Source organism: Panthera tigris, chromosome C1 (genome assembly GCF_018350195.1).
Source record: "Panthera tigris isolate Pti1 chromosome C1, P.tigris_Pti1_mat1.1, whole genome shotgun sequence".
NCBI classification, from domain to species: Eukaryota; Metazoa; Chordata; class Mammalia; order Carnivora; family Felidae; genus Panthera; species Panthera tigris.
Window position 1 is genome coordinate 85,319,571 of NC_056667.1, and position 16,697 is coordinate 85,336,267.

The following is a 16,697-nucleotide window of genomic DNA, read 5'->3' on the forward strand; positions in this document are numbered from 1 at the left end:
GTACATAAGCACTTTCAGGATATTGGCAAACTTTCATTTCCCTCATAATATTTCATAGTCTGACTGTCTTAGAAATAGGTTCAAATCTGACTTTTGGTAGTATTGGTTCTCAGCAACCAGAACATTCTTTGAATTTCCGAGACTGGCAAGGTTGCCATCTTTTACGCTGATACCATGATAGTCAAACCAAGACTAATTAACAGGTTGAAAAAAAAATCAGGACAGTTCACCTCTGATAACCATACCATCATCTTTCCTGCTCTAGGTGAATGACATAGGGAAATTATGAAGTAGAACTGAAGATCATTTACAAATAAAGGTAGGGACTACTTTGAGGTCCCTACCAGATCTCAAGCACAATGGTTCTTTGAAAATTTATGTGTGCCTTGGGTAATTTTTTGTCACTTATTTAGAGAATCTTTTTGTATTAAGCTAAACAAAGACCTAGGGATCTTCTTTTTATCTTTTACTTGCTCAACTTTAACAGAACTAGAGACCAAAAACAATCAAACATTTAAATTAATCCCAACATTAGGAAGTAGTTTCTGCAAAGATTTTATAATAGCCACTCTTCCCTGCAAAGAGAAAAGGGACATTTGTAATGTCTTTTGAAATACCTTTTATTTTAGCCATAATGATAATGAAAATTTCACTCCTGAAAAAAAAAAAAATGCGGTGGCTTTTCAAGCTTTGCTGCTATTGAAAAAATAATTTCTCTCAACAGACTAATCTTTAAGTCTTATTTGAGAAAAGTACAATGAATTGACTGGAACTCAGTGTTCCATTCTCTTGTCACTGGCAGGGACTCTTGGGGGTATTGTAAAGAAAAGAAAAGGTTGATTCAGTGATTGAAAAGCAATAGTTCAGAGGCACCTGGGTGGCTCAGTCTATTGGGCCTCTGATTTGATTTTGGCTCAGGTCACGATCTCACGGTTCATGGATTTGAGCCCCACATTGGGCTCCACTCTAGCAGTGTGGAACCTGCTTGAGATTCTCTCTCCCTCTCTCTGCCCCTCCCCTCCAAAATAAATAAATAAACTTTAAAACAAGAAACAGCAGTGGTGCAATCCTGAAAAGAATGAGCAGATGACACCAACTTGTGGGGCAAAGGCTGGAAGGTGAATCACTCCTACTTTGAATTGTGTTGTGAAGAAATTCAACTCACCTTCTCAAATGAACGTTTCAGTCTGTGAAAAGGATGTTTAAAATCACAGTTTGTACTTAAGAATGCTATTACTATCTTTCTTTAGTCCAACTTGCATGCAACTAAAATTTGTTTAAGTACCAGGACATTGAATACAACCATGCTGAAAACCCAAAAGAAGCAGTAGTAAATACAGAATTTCGAATGCATGGCAAAAACGAACTTTAAGGTCATATTTACTATTTAGATATTTAGAAATAGTCACGTGAAACCCACTTAAAAAGCAGCAGATTCAAGGAGTTGTTTTTCATAGAAGTTTCTGTCATTGTTTTGTCAAGGTGTGTGGATATTTTCTACGTTGCCATGAAAATCACTTTATGCTCCAGGGCAGAAAACTGAACAAACAAGTTCATTTTTCCCTTGCTACAATCTCATAAGGGCCTGCTTCTCCTTATTTGTTTGAGTTCCTCTTATTTAAGTGGTCTAGTCATTTCAGAGTTAACCCTTAGTTTTACCCGCTTGCATGATCTATGGTGGTGTTCTAGTAGTATTTCCCAAACTCTCTTCATCATGAGAATTTCATAAGGAACTCTGTAAATACACAGAGTCAAGAGCTCTATCCCAGACCTACTGAATTAGAATCTTCAAAGTAAGACCTGAAAAATCCAAATTTTTAATGACTATCCCTGATGATTCTTATGTCTATATCTGGGAAACATTCTTCGAATAAAACTATTTAGCTATTCAGTAGGTTTTCATCCCCAGAAAGCATTGACTGAACCCTGAATTTTTGGAAGAGTTTCTCCAGTCTGCAACCATTTTTCTCACCTTTTCTGGAAACTTGGTCTATCATTCAAACACTTCCTGTCTTCAGCCTCCTACTCTACTAGCTCCTATAAGAGTCCAATCTCTTCCACCTGGAAAAAAAAAAAAAGCTAACAAAAATTTATTTCTTAATCCTGTATCTCCTGCTAGGTACAGCCTTATTTCACCTCTTTTTTTCACAGCAAGAAGGGATAACCATCTAGCTCTCTCAATCCCTGTGCAACAAACTCTTATCTGGCTTTTGAATCTGCTCCTATCAAAGTCAGTACTAATCTCTTCACTGATATAATGGGGGTAATTTTGAAATATGAAACCAGCATGTTTTTATTTCTAATGATCTCTAATTCCTACTTGTCCCACGGCTTCCCCTGTCAACAATTTATTGTTTGTGGAGACAGAACCTAGGTGAGAAGAATGAATTATAGCTCAGTCTCAAATTTCAAGCCAGGTTTATCTGAATCCACAGGAAGACCATGGTTTTAGAAGGCAGACTATGTAGAGAAGTAAAGCACTTTCCTGCATTCCAAAAATTCCCCTAACACAGCAAGAGCTTATAGTGTGGAGAAGACAGAGGATGGAAGGTAAGCCCAAGACACACAGTTGGGGGGGAAATCTGTCCTGGAGCGGAGAGGAGGAACCAAGAAAGGAATGGCAAGATATTGGACACAAATATCCTTGCCACTTTCTGCTTTGGGGTCAAATATTATAGGAGGATCACTGCAGCAGAATCACTCAAATAAGAGTGCAGGAAAAAGGGAAGCATAAGGGTTAAGATCTCCCTTCCCCCGAGGTTCTCACAGAAGATGGGTTCAGCATTCTCTCATGAGGTGTGGGAGCAGAAGAGCAGCATTGGAAAAGAGGACTGAGGAGAGATTAGTGAACCAGAAGTGGCGTAGAACTGGAATTAAGGCAACAAAAGTGTGAGGATATTAGGACCAGACACAATGGCAGATCTACAGGTGTCAGTAGTTAATAACACGATGCCTAAAAAAGACAAGGACCAGGTATACCAACTTCACTGAGCAAAGGTCATCCAGCAGACCTCCAGCCAAAAGGGACCAACCAACAGCATGGGGACCACAAGACTCCTACTGCATCCAAATGACACCAGAGGAGATGACAAAGGGCAGTCTGAAAGGCTGAGTAAATATGAAAGGACTTAAACTAAAAAGAAATGCTTTCAATTATTAAACATTTTTTTCTGTTATCAGCAGAAATGGTGACTCAAGGGCAAGAGTAAATCAATATTAGATAATAAAGTTAACTTTTTTGTGCATGTGAATTATAGTATCAAAATCTCAGCCTTGTTACAGTACTAAATGGGGTGAAAAATTCAATCTCTTTTCAGCATTGACAGTTGACCATTCCTTAATTCTTAAGTCTCTTGTGGTTTGATTATATCACATCATATTGTTTTTCCTCCTATTTCTCTGGCTCTTCTTTCACATTTTTTAAAAATATTTTTTAATGTTTATTTTTTTGAAAGAGAGACAGAATGGGAGCAGGGGAGGGGCAGAGAGAGAGAGAGGGAGACACAGAATCTGAAGCAGGCTCCAGGCCCTGAGCTGTCAGCACACAGCTTGATGCGGGGCTCAAACTCACAAACCACGAGATCATGACCTGAGCCGAAGTCAGACACTTAACTGACTGAGTTACCCAGGCACCCCTCTTTATGTTTTTTTTACGCGATCTTCTTCCACATGGCCCTTGCAGGTTGTTATACCATGGATTCCATACTGACTCTCTTTTCATTTTAAATACTTTCCCCAGTGACCACATCCTTCTTATGATTTATATGGTCATGATTTCGAGTATACATTCAAAGACTCAACCTGTTTCCCGAGGTCCACTTGTCATCTTCAGTAATATCTCTTAAGCAGTTCCATTTAGAGTTCTTTATATTTCTGTCTTCCTGTTCTATTGCAAGAGGGTTATTGAAATTTCCAATTATAATTTTGGATGTGTCTATTTCTCCTCTCAGTTCTATTTGGCTTCATATACATTTAAGCAAAAGTATGCTTTTGCTGCACTAAACTAGTCTGCCTTCAGTTTCTCCCTCCTTTCATCCTACACTCTGCTACCATTGGTTTATGTTACTAATCTCTGAAAAGTTTTCAGTGATTCCACAAAACACACTGAATAGGGATTGCATTGAATGTGTAGATTGCTTTGGGTAGTATTAACATTTTAACAATATTTATTCTTCCAATCCATGAGCATGGAATGTTTTTCCATTTCTTTGTATCTTCTTCAATTTCCTTCATATGCTTTCTATAGTTTTCAGCATACAGATCTTTTACATCTTTGGTTAGGTTTACTCCTAGGTATTTTATGCTTCTTGGTGCAATTGTGAATGGGATCAGTTTCTTTATTTGTCTTTCTGTTGCTTCATTATTGGTGTATAAGAATGCAACTGATTTATGTTCCTTGATTTTGTATTCTGCGACTTTGCTGAATTCATGTGTCAGTTCTAGCAGACTTTTGGTGGAGTTTATTGGGTTTTCCATGTATAATATGTCATCTGCAAAAAGTGAAAGTCTGACTTCATCTTTGCCAATTTTGATGCCTTTGATTTCCTTTTGTTGTCTGATTGCTGATGCTAGAACTTCCAACACTATGTTAAACAACAGCGGTGAGAGTGGACATCCTTGTCGTGTTCCTAATCTCAGGAAAGCTCTCAATTTTTCCCCACTGGGGATGATACTAGTTGTGGGCTTTTCATAAATGGCTTTTATGATGTTTAAGTATGTTCCTTCTATCCCGACTTTTTCGATGGTTTTTATTAAGAAAGGATGCTGAATTTTGTCAAATGCTTTTTCTGCCTCGGTTGACAGGATCATATGGTTCTTATCTTTTTTTATTAATGTGATGTATCACATGGATTGATTTGTGAATGTTGAACCAGCCCTGCATGCCAGGAATGAATCCCACTTGATCATGGTGAATAATTCTTTTTATATGCCGTTGAATTCGATTTGCTAGTATCTTATTGAGAATGTTTGCATCCATATTCATCAGGGATATTGGGCCTGTATTTCTCTTTTTTTGCTGGGTATCTATCTGGTTTAGGAATCAAAGTAATGCTGGCTTCATAGAATGAGTCTGGAAGTTTTCCTTCCCTTTCTATTTTTTGGAACAGCTTGAGAAGGATAGGTATTATCTCTGGTTTAACCGTCTGGTAGAACTCCCCTGGGAAGCCATCTGGTCCTGGACTCTTATTTGTTGGGAGATTTTTGATAACTGATTCAATTTCTTCACTGGTTATGGGTCTGTTCAAGTTTTCTATTTCTTCCTGTTTGAGTTTTGGAAGCGTGTGGGTGCTTAGGAATTTGTCCATTTCTTCCAGGTTGTCCAGTTTGTTGGCATATAATTTTTCATAGTATTCCCTGATAATTGCTTGTATTTCTGAGGGATTGGTTGTAATAATTCCATTTTGATTCATGATTTTATCTAGTTGTGTCATCTCCCTTTTCTTTTGAGAAGGCTGGCTAGGGGTTTATCAATTTTATTTGTTTTTTCAAAAAACCAACTTTTGGTTTCATTGATCTGCTCTACAGTTTTTTTAGATTCTATATTGTTTATTTCTGCTCTGATCTTCATTATTTCTCTTCTTCTGCTGGGTTTGGAGTGTCTTTGTTGTTCTGCTTCTATTTCCTTTAGGTGTGTTGTTAGATTTTGTATTTGGGAATTTTCGTATTTCTTGAGACAGGCCTGGATTGCAATGTATTTTCCTCTCAGGACTGCCTTCGCTGCATCCCAAAGCATTTGGATTGTTGTATTTTCATTTTAAATTGTTTCCATATATTTTTTAATTTCTTCTCTAATTGCCTGGTTGACCCATTCATTCATTACTAGGGTGTTCTTTAACCTCCATGCTTTTGGAGGTTTTCCAGACTTTTTCCTGTGGTTGATTTCAAGTTTCATAGCATGTGGTCTGAAAGTATGCATGATATGATCTCAATTCTTTTATACTTATGAAGGGCAGTTTTGTGACCCAGTATGTGATCTATCTTGGAGAATTTTCCATGTGCACTTGAGAAGAAAGTATACTCTGTTGCTTTGGGATGCAGAGTTCTAAATATATCTGTCAAGTCCATCTGATCCAATGTATCATTCAGGGCCCTTGTTTCTTTATTGATCCTGTGTCTAGATGATCTATCCATTGTTGTAAGTGGGGTATTAAATTCCCCTGCAATTACCACATTCTTATCAATCAGGTTGCTTATGTTTTTGATTGTTTTATATATTTGGGGGCTCCTGTATTCGGCACATAGACATTTATAATTGTTAGCTCTTCCTGATGGATAGACCCTGTAATTATTATATAATGCTCTTCTTCATCTCTTGTTACAGCCTTTAATTTAAAGTCTAGTTTGTCTGGTATAAATATGGCTACTCCAGCTTTGTTTTGACTTCCAGTAGCATGATAGACAGTTCTCCATCCCCTCACTTTCAATCTAAAGGTGTCCTCAGGTCTAAAATGAGTCTCTTGTAGACAGAAAACAGATGGGTCTTGTTTTTTTATCCATTCTGATACCCTACATCTTTTGGTTAGAGCATTTAGTCCATTTACATTCAGTGTTATTATTGAAAGATATGGGTTTGGAGTCATTGTGATATATGTAGGTTTCATGCTCGTACACATTCAATGCAATCCCAATCAAAATGGCACCAGAATTCTTCTCAAAGCTAGAACAAGCATTCCTAAAATTTGTATGGAACCACAAAAGACCCCAAATAGCCAAAGTAATATTAAAGAAGACAAAAGTGGGAGGCATTACAATCCCAGACTTTATCCTCTACTACAAAGCTGTAATCATCAAGACGGCATGGTATTGGCACAAAAACAGACACATAGACCAATGGAATAGAATAGAGACTCGAGAATTGGATCCACAAAACTATGGCCAACTAATCTTTGACAAAGCAGGAAAGAATATCCAATGGAAAAAAGACAGTCTAACAAATGGTCCTGGGAAAACTGGACAGCAACATGCAGAAGAATGAAACTAGACCACTTTCTTACACCATTCACAAAAATAAACTCAAAATGGATAAAGGACCTGAATGTGAGACAGGAAACCATCAAAACCCTAGAGGAGAAAGCAGGAAAAAACCTCTCTGACCTCAGCCACGGCAATTTCTTACTTGACACATCTCCAAAGGCAAGGGAATTAAAAGCAAAAGTGAACTATTGGGACCTCACGAAGATAAAAAGCTTCTGCACTGCAAAGGAAACAATCAACAAAACTAAAAGGCAACCAATGGAATGGGAAAAGATATTTGTAAATGACATATCAGACAAAGGGGTAGTATCCAAAATCTATAAAGAACTCACCAAACTCCACACCCGAAAAACAAATAATCCAGTGAAGAAATGGGTAGAAGACATGAATAGACACTTCCCTAAAGAAGACATCCAGATGGCCAACAGGCACATGAAAAGATGCTCAACGTCACTCCTCATCAGGGAAATACAAATCAAAACCACACTCAGATACCACCTCACGCCAGTCAGAGTGGCCAAAATGAACAAATCAGGAGACTATAGATGCTGGAGAGGATGTAGAGAAACGGGAACCCTCTTGCACTGTTGGTGGGAATGCAAACTGGTGCAGCCGCTCTGGAAAACAGTGTGGAGATTCCTCAAAAAATTAAAAATAGACCTACCCTATGACCCAGCAATAGCACTGCTAGGAATTTACTCAAGGGTTTTAGGAGTGTTGATGCATAGGGGCACTTGTACCCCAATGTTTGTAGCAGCACTTTCAACAGTAGCTAAATTATGAAAAGAGCCTAAATGTCCATCAACTGATGAATGGATAAAGAAATTGTGGTTTATATACACAATGGAATACTACTTGGCAATGAGAAAGAATGAAATATGGCCTTTTATAGCAAGGTGGTTGGAGCTGGAGAGTGTTATGCTAAGTGAAATAAGTCATACAGAGAAAGAGAGATACCATATGTTTTCACTATTATGTGGATCCTGAGAAACTTAACAGAAGACCATGGGGGAGGGGAAGGAAAAAAAAAAGTTAGAGAGGGAGAGAGCCAAACCAATAAGAGACTCTTAAAAACAGAATAAACTGAGGGTTGATGGGGGAGGGAGGGAAGGGAGGGTGGGTGATGGGTATTGAGGAGGGTCCTTTTGGGATAAGCACTAGGTGTTGTATGGAAACCAATTTGACAATAAATTTCATATTAAAAATATAATAAATAAAAAAACACACTGAATAAAATCTATAATTTTAACCTGGCATTTGAACACTCCTCCAAATCTCTTATTAGGTGCAAAATTGTTTTGAATTAGTATGTCCTCTTAATGAATTGATCTTTTAATTAACATGTAAAAGCCCTCTTCCCTTGTAATAGTTTTTTCTCTGACATCTAATTTGTCTCAAACATAGCCACCCCAAGTGTCCTTTAATTAGTATTAGCATGTTATATTTTTTTCTATCAATTCTTTTATCCATTTACTGTCAACCTACATTTAGAATGGATTTATTGCATTTGGTTGGGTCTTGCTTTTATTACCAACATGACAATCTCCTAACTGGAATGTTTAGACAATTTGCAATATTGTCAGTGATATGCTTAGGTCTAAATCTACCATAATATCATTTGTTTTCATGTGTCTTGTCTGTTTTTTTAAGTTTAATTTTATTTTAGTAGTAACTCTTAACATGAACCCTCTTAACAGATTTTAAAGTGTACAATATTGTTAGCTATAGGCACAATGTTGTACAGGAGATCGCTAGAATTTACTCATTTTTCATTACTGAAATTTTATACTCTTTGGTTATCAACTGACCATTTCCCCCTTGTTCCTGCCCCAGGAAATGACTGTTCTATTCTCTGCTTCTATGACTATTTTAGACACCTCATATAAATGGAGTCATGCAGTATTGGTTTTTCTATGATAGGCTTATTTCACTTGGTATTATGTTGTCAAGGCTCACCCATGTTGTCACATATTGCAGGATTTCCTTCATTTTTAGGATTGAAAAATTTTCCAGTGTATGCATATACTACGTTTTTTGTATCCATACATCTGTTAATGGATATTTTTGAAGATGCATGTATAGCTTCAATAAAAAACAGGAAAGTTAATGATTAATAGATCGGAAATTTGGGGAAGCCTCTGAAAGACAAAAGGCACAGAGACTTTGAAGAAAAATCTATAATTTAGGATGCTTATACTTATCCTATAGACAGTGGAAGGAAACACCAATACCAATACGGAAAAAAATTAACAACCCCAAAACTAGGTACAATATGGTAAAATTTTAGGACATTTCAATAGAGGGAAAATCCTCAAAGTTGTCATAGACAAAACAAAGCTTATCTATAAAAAGGAAGAAAATCAGATGGACAATAGACTGACCTTAGTCTTTTGCTTAGAAATACTAATGGCATTAATATAATAAAGCAATACCTTCTGATAATAACCAACATTTATTGAACACTGTTGTAAGCATTTTTTTCATTTAATTAGCACAACACTATTATGTAAGTACTGTTATTATTCTAGTTTTATAGACGAGGAACTAAAGCATAGAGAAGTCAAGTAACTTGCCCCAGATCACATAGCTAGCAGATGATATGACATGGAGTGGATGAAGTGCGTCATACTGAGTCAGAGTCCTGAGTATATGTTCTTGCTGATAGTAGCTAACATCTCTTCCAGTTCTAATAATCCATACTTACGTAATTCTGCCATATTTAAGGCACTGTGGTAGGTGCTGTGGGCAATTAAAACTTGAATCAGACACTAACCTGAACTCAGAAAATTAAAAACCCATGGTAGAGTCTCCAAACTCCGGTAGTCAAAATGTGGTATATAAAAAAAAAAAAAAAAAAAAAAAAAAAAAAAAAAAAAAAAAAAAAAAACACTTAAAAAAACTTCAGTAGTTTATTATTTATTTTCACCTTCTACTTTTGTCAAAGCCAATTCACAAGGCTTTCCACTTATGAGAGGGATATAATATTTCATTAAAATGGATTTGTTGGAGTAAAAATGATGTAGTTAATCCTACATCGAGTATGAAGATGTGTCCTAAATCATGCAGGTCGTATATAAAACACTTGCTTTGAAAAGCTGAATTTGGGGGTGATTCTCCCCACTACTGTATGTGGAACACTAGTATATATAACACACACTTCTCTGTTGGATTGCCAGGCTTTGATCAACACATTATATTAATTATTTTTATTTACTGTTATTATTACTTACTATTATGGTGATACTTTTCAACCATTCTTTGCTGAGTGCATTCTAAGACAGGAAGCTTGTTAACTTGCTTAGAATAAGAGCTAAGATGGATAGAGTAACATCAAGGCATATTTGTATTAAGTTGAACTACATGGAATTGCCAGTCAAAAACTGTCCAATATCAGCAATTCACATGCTTTAACATGCATATTGCTTAGTTTTTTTTTAATGTTTCTTTATTTTTGAGAGAGAGAGAGAGACAGAGAGAGAGAGAGAGACAGAGAGAGACAGAGGGTGAAGCAGGGGAGGGGCAGAGAGAGAGGGAGACACAGAATCTGAAGCAGGCTTCAGGCTCTGAGCTGTCAGCCCAGAAGCGCAACGCATGGTTGAGTCCACAGACGACCAGATCATGACCTGAGCAGTAGTTGGACACTTAACCAACTGAGCCACCCAGGCACCCCTAAAACTGTTAGGTTTATCTGCAATGTAATACACAGCAAAAATTCTGTGGTTTAACAACAATCATTATATCATGTCTACTGGTTCTTGGGCTGACTAGGGTCAGCTGCATGGGTTTGGATTCTTCTGCTTGAGGCACCACCACCAGCAGGTCAGTCTTCGAGGGGCTGCACTACACATGAGTATTCAAGTTGATTCATCACGTGGCTGGGAGTTAGAGCTGGCTGTCATCTGGGAGCTCAGCCATAGCTGTCAAACACAGAACTTTGCTTCTTCCCTTTATAATGTGGGCTTCCCCCAACATGGTCTGGACTTGAAAGTCCCAGACTATGATTTCCACTGCATTCTATTTGTCAAAGCCAATTCACAAGGCCAGTCCAGTTACTGAGGATTGGAGGTAGGAGGTAGCTCCACATCTTGATGTGTGTGGGAGAATGTATGTATCTGTAGAGTGAAGAGGAAATATTGAGGACCATCTTTTTGGAGACCAGTCACCACAAAAAAACAAAAACAAAAAACCAAAACCCACAACATTTCTCTGAGGAATATGGGAGATGAATCTGGGCAGTTTTTATTCATACAAGGACACATAATGTGATAAATGAGTAGTATAACTGTGGACGCTAATAATTCCCTAGTGTCTGTCAATAGAAACTATAATGCTTGAGGTGCCTGAGTGCCTCAGTTGGTTGGACATCCAACTGTTGGTTTCTGCTCAGATCATGATGTCACGGTTTATGGGTTTGAGCCCCACATTGGGCTTTGTGCTGACAGCATGGAGCCTGCTTGGGATTCTCTGTTTTTCTCTCTGCCCCTCCCCTGCTCACACACTCTTTCTCTCTCAAAATAAATAAATAAACTTTAAAAAAAGGGAATTATAATGCTCAAAAGGATACTGTGACACAAAAATGTCCACAAACTTTGATCCATCACGTGAGAAGAGTGATTAGACGTGTATCCACATAGTCATAATTCAAGTTAATTTGATACATAGGTAGAGATAAGAACTGAGAGGAAGAAAATACTTGCTCTGGCCAGGAGAACTTGAAGGAATTTCAAATAGCTCCATGGTGCTATTTGAGCTGTGCCATGAATCAATGGATAAGACGCAGACAAGTCACTATGAGGAAGAACAGACCTTCAAGGGGAAAGAGTGAGCATAGGTATGGAGGGAACAAAAGCTTTCAACTTCCATGTAGAAAAGAGTAAATTGGTCCATTTGGCAGAAATATGGGGGAGCGTAACAGAGTACAGTGAGAACTAAGGTTGGGAAGGTGAGTTGTAACAAATTGTGGAAGGCCCTGAATGCCAGACTTGGGAGTTTGGGCTTTGTTCAGGAGTAGGAGCCACTGAAAAGGACTAACAGGATCAGGAAGTTGGCACCTCATGTTTGTCTGATATTTTCTATCTATGCCTTTATCCCTTGACTATTCCCAGACTCTCTTCCCAACTTCCTGCCGTTAGTGGTAATTTCCTCTCTGATGTTTAGTTCTAGGGCTGCCCTATAGTGAGAAATAGAATCATTTTTCTTATGCATGGATACAACACACTATTATTTAGCTATTAAAATAAAGTTTTGGGGGCACCTGGGTGCCTCAGTTGGTTAAGCATCCCACTCTTGAGGTCATGATCCCATGGTTTTCAAGCTCAAGTCCCACACCAGGCTCTGTGCTGACGGTGCAGAGACTGATTGGGATTCTGTCTCCCTCTCTCTGCCCCTCTCCTGCTCCCTCTCTCCTCTCTCAAAATAAATAAATAAACATTTAAAAAATAAAAATAAAATTAAAATAATAAAATAAAAATAAATTTAAAAATAAATAAAAATAAAAAACTAAAATATTAAAATTAAAATTAAAAATATAAAATAAAATTTTCAAAACATATTACTTAGCTAGTAAAATACACTTTCAAAAGATATTTATTGACATGAGGAAATGCCTATGTTCCATTATGAAATAATAAAATAACAGATTAATAAAAGAAGAATTAAAATTATATATAAAATTTGAAAGCATCTTAAAAACTTGGACATTCTGTGTCTACATGCATGTACTGTAAATATATAGAAAGGGAAATAAATCAAAGTGTTAGCATGGGTAGTGGGATTATGGCTATTCTCATTTTCTTATTTGTACGATTCTCCACTTTCCAAATTAGAATGTATTACAATTATCATCAGAAAAGCCATTGTCTAGTATGTTAACCATAGCAATTAAGTCTTCAAGCAGCAACCAAGTAAAAATAGCCTTCTACCTGAACTTGAGACTTGGAATTCTCAAACACCTATAAATATTCAGGACTTTGAGATCCAGATGTGGGGTGAGGTAGCCGCTTTGGCCTTCTGAGTATATGAATGTTTGAGAGAATAAAAAGGAGAGAAAAGTACTTGAACAATCTTTCACCACTAAGCCGCCTCTGGAATTTCTAAATAAGGCCACAGGCCTTGGAGGAAGGGGGCCTGTACACCATCACTCCACACTGTCATGGGACCTGGAGTCAGGAAGAACCCGGCCATCACTGTGTGATGAAAAGTCACACTGAAGTGAAAGAGTGAGGCTTAACCTCCAGGTTTCACTAGCCATCCAGCCCAGAACCTGGGCCTCCTGCAAATGTTGATTTTGTGTCTCAGGAATCACATGTTCACTCTCTTCCAGTCTTATGTAGTTTACTACTGTGGACATCTGGCAATACTTCAGCAAATAAAGAAGGATTTAAAAAGTCCTGAGAGGGGCTTCTGGGTGGCTGAGTTGGTTGAGCGTTCTACTTCGGCTCAGGTCATGATCTCACGGCTCGTGAGTTTGGGCCCCGAGTCGGGCTCTGTGCTGACAGCCTGGAGCCTGCTTTGGATTCTGTGTCTCCCTCTCTCTCTGCCCCTTCCCCGCTCATGCTCTGTCTCTCTCTCTCTCTCAAAAATAAATAAGCATTCAAAAAAAATTTTTTTTAAAAATGTCCTAAGAGAAAAACTGCCCCATCATTATTTTAAATTACTATATTTGAACAACCGGATTTATTAATTCATTTGATGTGCTCAGAAATTACTAGCCAAGTAGCTCTGGAATTTTTTTCTATGTATCTGACATAAGATAATGATCCTATGTCTCTCCCAGGTTCACCCTTGCTACCAAAGTCTTCCTTTTGGCCCCTCTTTCTGCCACGCAAAGGAACATGAGCTCCTCTAGGACTTATTTGGATAACTGTAGTCCTAATTTTTCTGGCTCTCCAAACAAGGTAAAGAAAGTTAAAAAAAATTTTTTTTAATTTTATTTTAGAAAAGGAGAGAGTGTGAGCAGGGGAGAAGGGCAGAGAGACAGAGGGGAGGGGGGGAGAGAGAAAAAGAGGGGAGAGAGGGAGAAGAGAGAGAGAGAGCGAGAGAGAATCTTAAGCAGGCTCCATGTTCAGCCCAGAGCATGATGCAGGGCTCGATCTCACAACCCTGAAATCGTGACCTGCACCAAAATTAAGAGCTAGACACTCAACCAACTGAGCTACCCAGGCACTCCAAGGAGAGAAATTTTAGGAGTCTTTCAAAAAAAGTTTTAATAGCTTTACCAGGAAGACAAAAGAGAAGCATGAATAATATGAATAATACTAACAGAGAAAATATAAAGGACTAAGTCTTTTTTACTTTTTTTTTTTTTTTTTTTTTTTTTTTTTTTTACTGTTTGGAGAAATACATTCTCAGGATCCTAGGATAATGATTAGCATAAACCAACTTGTTTCTTCTTAGTCAATAAATGAGGTTGAGGCCAACATTAATGAAATGTATTGGGGAATAAGGGTCCTGCTCAGTGGTCCCACTATGTTACTCCAAGGTATATCTATTATTCAGGCTGACCAAAGATGGAGAACAAATCTGATTGATGTGTCTGGTATATTTCTAATGGGACCTGATAAAAAGAAGGGATGCCTATATTTACTAAGAATTTACTACATTCCTATCTTGGATTAAGTACTTTGCATAAATTATTTTATTTAATACTCACAACAATCCAGCTAAGTTCTGTTAGCTGACCAATAGGAAAACTAAACTATAATACTTAAGTAATTTCCCCAAGGTCAATAATAGATGAAGCTATGGTTGACCCCAGTTTGTCTGATCCCAGAACCTGCACTGTTATTCTCTGTGCTGTGCTACCTTTAATTCATGGACATAAAATAGACTTCCACAAGCTTAGACATCTTTGAAGGACAGATGGCAAGTAATAAAAAAAAAAAAAAAAGACATTTATCTTAGGTCCTTGGTTTGTTATGGGAAGGAAGAAAGGCTGATAATATTGCCTAGATAAGTTCTTACTTTGTGTTTGTCTGGAGAGCATAAGAATCCTGGATTACTTATGCTAAATATCCAGTTTTGCTCACTGGACACTTATTTTCTTTCTGTTGAATCTAAAAGAAACATATGGGTTACTATGTTTAAACAGCCATCTGCCATCATAAGCAAATTCTTGAGGAAATTGCTTTGGACCTAAAGTACAATACATGTTTGATCTTTATGTCTTATTTGTATATTTTGAATTTGGAAACTTTCAAATAAGGGGGTAAAAAGGTATCAGGAAAGAAAATGGAACAGCAAAAAAAAATTATTTTAAAAAGCAAAACGAGTGCTTTGTGGCATCTGATACTAGTGAGAGTAAGAGGGAAAGTATTGAAGCTGCCCAAATAGACCCAGCCTGATGCCAAATTGGTGGTATTGCACAAAAGAGACATAACAGGCAATAAGGCACAGATAGCAAAAATAATTAGTTAATGTGATTAGCTGAAACTGATTATTTTGGGAAAGAGATGCTTGGCCTGAATCCTTGTGTGGCAGGCTGAATAAAGACATCCCCCTCCCCCCACCCCCCCAGATGTCCGTGTCTAACTTAATTCCTGGAACCTCACACGGTTAAAGGCATTTTTCACATATATGATTAAGGATCTTGAGATAGGAAGATTATACTGGATTACTGAAGTGGGTCCAATGTAATCACAAGGATCCTTATAAGGGAGACAGCAGGGACACAGAGGAAGGAGCCACAAGTCAAGGAATGCAGGTGGCCTGTAGAAGCCGTAAAAGGCAAGAAAATAGCTTCTCCCCTGGAGCCTCTGGAAGCAATGCAGACACCTTGGATTTAGTCCTCAAAGACTCATCTTGCACTTCTTACCTTATCTGCAAAATAATACACTTCTGATGTTTTCAGCCATGTAGTTTATAATACTTCAGTACAGTACTGATAGAAAACTAATATATATGGCTCAGAGGATTCTAAGGATTCACAGTGGGGAAAAGATCAGCAACTCCTTGGTCGTCTCTCTCACCCCTCCCATCTAGTCCACCACCAAACCCCACTCACTGTTTCTCACTCCCTGAGCATCTCTCCTTCCCATTATAGCCCTGTTGGCCCCTGTTCCTCACACTCAAAGGACTGTAGGCAGGTCTCCTGTTTCTTGCCCCCACCCCATCCAGGGTAACTGGAGTGCCCCACACCTACCACCAGACTAACATTAATAACGTCTCTCCCCCGGACTGGGCTGGGTCCATCTTATCCATAGACAAAAGGCCCCAGCTTTGCACAGTGGTATCCCAGACCCTGTACCCCTCTATCTTCTCCCACTATGACACACACTAACTCCCAGTGCTGCCTCTATGTCTGTGCTCGTACTGGGACCTCTACCTGCAACGCTTTCTTCCCTCTTGGTTTCTCCCAACATCCTGTTGGGTAAGGAGGAAGTGTGGGAACATGGAGAATAGTGTTTTGGTAGAGGGATTCTTGCTTGGGGAAAAAGCTGAAATCTTTTTTTCATAAAAACAATAAATTAACACATGCCTGATAATGGGGATAAGGGAAAGAAATGTAACCATTAACGGAAGAGTAAAATGCAGTAGAATTCCAAATTAAAAGGGGAAAGATAAGAAAGAGGGATGAAAAATAGCTCTGTAAAATAAATAACCATAAATAAGAGAGAAGGGTAAGTTATGCCTTTCATTACTCTAAGTGTTCTAGACTGCTTAAGTCAAATGAACAGTATGTAGCATATGCTTTTTATAGGAAACAAACTTAAAACAGAGGTGAA